The 3,983-nt window shown below is 47.7% G+C and overlaps 1 pseudogene; it reads right to left on the bottom strand.

The window, feature by feature from the left end:
• Positions 1–582: 582 nt before the first annotated feature.
• On the bottom strand, positions 583–1,552 carry LOC142431002 (heterogeneous nuclear ribonucleoprotein A1-like; annotated as a pseudogene).
• Positions 1,553–3,983: the final 2,431 nt, after the last annotated feature.

The raw sequence follows: 3,983 nt of genomic DNA, 5'->3' as shown, positions 1-3,983 counted from the left end.
CTAACCAGGTTTGCAAGGTAGAACTGGGATCATGATAGTTGGGGGGAGGAAGCGTTTAAGAACTAGAGGAAGATTGTAAGTTTCATTATTGCTACACTGAACCCCGAGTGACTCATCTCCTCTCCCCTACCCCTCTGCAACGGATGTCCAGTTTTCCACAGATGGGCATTAGGTCCCCATCACACGCTCCCCTCATTCATGATGATATGATTTCCCCCACCCGCCTTTGGTGCTTGAAACCTGGTCCCCTTGACCCTTCATGATCACACATATTGGTGTGCTGCTTCCATGTGGGCTTTGTTGCTTCTGAGCTAGATGGCCGCTTGTTTGCCTTCAAGCCTTTAAAAGATATTGATTCTGTGTCATGATCAGATGATTGCATTTCGCAATTAAAACCCTTTTTGGAATGATTCACACTTTCCATAGAGCAGAGACTAAAATAACTTGTGATACAATTAGTCATAAATAACAATCCTCAAGTTCGTTTGCCCATACACTTGAGCATTGTCTCAAATATGTCTTCTTTGTAGCAGCTAGGCCCCGCCACCAGTGTGCTTGCCAGAGTTCACAACCTGTTGTAACCTACAGCATCCCCAACACCCTTCTCTGACTAAGCTTCGTTTCTTGGTAGTCATTAAAATCTCTGCCACTGCCAGAGTTGCTGCCATTGCTTGAACCACATAGCCACTTTGGTTTCGTGGTTTGGCAAAGTATTGACCTCCATCACTGTAAGGGCCAGAGCTTCTGCCTCCAGAGTTTCCTCCCTCCATCGGTCCAAAATTGGAAGATTGATTGTTGTAATTGCCAAAATCATTGTAGCCTTTGCCGCCTCCCAAATTACTTCTATCATTACCAAATCCACTTTCACCATGCCCACTGCCACCATATCCACCGTCATCATAGCTACCATCAAAGCCACCAGACCCGGTGAAATTTCCACCATGCTAAAGTTGCCATTCCCACCCAAACCACTTCTGCACCAGAACCACTCAACTTCTTTGGCTGGACGAGGCAGCACTGGCCATCTCTTGCTTCGATGGGGCTTTCCTTACTTCACAGTGTGGTGTTGCTGAATGACACACTTACGTGCGGAGCCACGGTATCAAGGGTTACACAGGCAAAGCCCCTTTTCTTACCCCTCTCTCGGTCAGTCATGATTTCAGTCACTTCAATTTCCCATATTGCTTAAAGTAATCCTGTAGGTGACGCTCTTCGGTGTCTTCTTTGATGCCTCCAACAACGATTTTGTCACAGTTCAAATGGACACCTGTTCTCCGAGCGTCTTCTCGTGAGACAGTCTCTTTGGTTCCACAACTCTTCCGTCTGCTCTGTGTGGTCCTGCATTCACGGCAGCATCTGCCTCCTCCTCAGCCCAGGACGTGATGGATCCCAGACCTCTGGAGCACGGGCTGTTTGGATCTCTCAGTACCACACAGGCTGTGCGGGGCCCCCGCTGGCTCTGAAGTCTCTCCTGGGTTGCTTCAAAGCTCAGCCTTCCAGTGAAGAGTTTCTACAGCTCTTTGGGCTTTTGAGGAGACTCAGATTTAGACATGATGGCAGTGTTGGGCAGCAAAAAAATAAAAAACCAAACTGACAATGCTTTCATTGAGGTGTCCACAGGCAGAAAGGAGTAGGCTGAGGAGCACATCTAAAGTTGTAGATCTTTTAAATTTTTTTATTTATGTTTTTAAACCTGTAGATCTTTATAGAAGCAGGCAGCTGCGTCCTTCTTCTCTTCAGTGGTAGGCTGCCATCCTTTCTATTCGCAGCCAGTGCTTTAACCAGTGGCCATACATTGATCGTACTCTGACCCACGAATTGTCATTTTCAGATTCCAAGAGGGTCAATAAAAACGCACTGTACATTCCAGTGCATGTCTCTCAGCAACAGCAACGTAGACTTGCGTGTCTAGAATCTTCCCCATCGCGGTGGTACGCTCACAGCCCGGCTGTGATGTGACTCGAACAATGACAGCCCCAAGCGAGTCTCCTCATTGCAGGACTGGCTTAGGTTCATAGATGAAGGCCTCTCTCCACCAGAGCCACAAAGCCTCCTTGGGCTGTTTCTACAGACACCGGTCCCGAGTGAAACGAATCCTCTTATCCTGCATTCAATGCCAAGTGCCTTCTTTTTTTCTAGTGTAAACACAATGTCTGTAAAAAATAAATAAGCGCCTTGCTTTAAAAAAAAGCCTGTTGCTTCTAAAAGTCATATAGGCTGATTTTTAAAATAAAGCGAAGCATCTCAAACATACGAAGCCTAGCACAAGTTCCCCTCATGGGTAACGATGAGTGCTGTGTGTATTCTTGCCGAGTTTTAAAATAGGCATGTGTAATTTTGAAATGCATTAAAATGTATACATAGCAGAGGTTGCTGGCTGCCTACTCAACAACCCCATTTTGTTCAGGAGATTTAAGGTATTTGGGCCTGCTGACAGTTGGCTTAAGAATGAGGCAGGGTCTATGGCCAAACCACCCTGAACGCGCCTGATCCCATCTGATCTTGGAAGCTAAGCAGGGTCGGACCTGGTTAGTACTTGGATGGGAGAATGTGTCAGGATGCACTCCAAGCCAATGAAACACAAGAGGATGTCAGCTGTGGGGGGTGGAGTGGGGGGCGCTCTTCTGAGAGACTCACAGCCTCAGGAAGAAGCAGCCTCTCTTCCACTGCATCTGGTCACATCAGAGTATGATAATGAACTGTGGCAGCCCTCTTGTGTCTGTGAAGGAAGGAGCTAAGGGACCTAGCTGACATGTTGAATATGGACCAAACAGCTAAGGCCCTCGCTGTTTATGGCCAGTCAACCAGGACTTCCATCGTTTGTAGCTGACCTCCCTGCTCTGGAGTTGATTCCAATTCCTATCTACTTTTCCCGTGTACAAATGGCTCCCTAGGGTTTCTGAGGAGGTCAAGTTTTAGAGCCGAAGTAAGCCTCATTTCTCTCCCTTGGAGCAGCTGGTGGGTTTGACCTACCGACCTGGTGGTTAGTCTAGCCCAATATTTAACCTGTTATACCACCAGGGATCCTTTGGATAAGTCTATCCCAAATGATAAGGTTGTCCCCAAACCAAACCCACAGCCATCACGTCCATTGCCATTCGTAGCAACCCTAGCATAGAACGACTCCAAGGGTCTCTAAGCCTACACGGCTGACAGGAGCGCCCAGCCTCCTCTTTCTCCAGCCAAACAGCTGCTGCGGTCAAACCACCAGCCGTAAATTAGCAGCCCCAAACCTAAATTACAGCACCTAAGTTGCACCAGGGCAACTTCTGATTCACCAGGCAAATTTATTATTACTGCAGACGTGGGATCTGATGAGCTAGAGCAGGGGTCCTCAAACATTTTAAACAGGGGGCCAGTTCACTGTCCCTCAGACCCACTGGAGGGCCGGACTATAATTAAAAAAAACAAACAAACTATGAACAAATTCCTATGCACACTGCACATATCTTATTTTGAAGTTAAAAAAACAAACGGGGCAAAAACACCCGGTGAGCAGATAAATGTCCTCGGCGGGCTGCATGTGGCCCATGGGCCGTAGTTTGGGGATGCCTGCTTTAGAAGGATCAACGTGTCCCTGTTTCCAGGGAATGCCCCACGCTTTAAAACTCAAAACCATGTGTCTCCGAAACCCTTTCCATTTCGGGAGCTATCCTGGACCAGAGGTCACTCCCCACGCGAGTGAGTTCTGTAACCTGTCGTTTCCACGAGTGTCTCTTTTCTCATCGACATATGAACAGAGAGACTTTCATTCTGGGTTCCACAGTTTCTGCAGCTGGGTGGCTGTCCTAACGCGCTGTTAAACAGATCTACTCTCACCTGTAACTTACTCTGTTGTTTGTAAGAGGAGAATTGTGTCAGGACAAGCACTCCGTTCTCAAGTCTTCCTGCCCCGTGCCACCCTCTCTTTTTAAATTTGTGTAGTAAAGTGATCTTTGGGTGCGTGGCAGAATCCATAACCTCTAACCCTGCCCCCCCCCCCC

Source organism: Tenrec ecaudatus, chromosome 17 (genome assembly GCF_050624435.1).
Source record: "Tenrec ecaudatus isolate mTenEca1 chromosome 17, mTenEca1.hap1, whole genome shotgun sequence".
NCBI classification, from domain to species: domain Eukaryota; kingdom Metazoa; phylum Chordata; class Mammalia; order Afrosoricida; family Tenrecidae; genus Tenrec; species Tenrec ecaudatus.
This window is presented reverse-complemented; position numbering and strand designations above follow the sequence as displayed.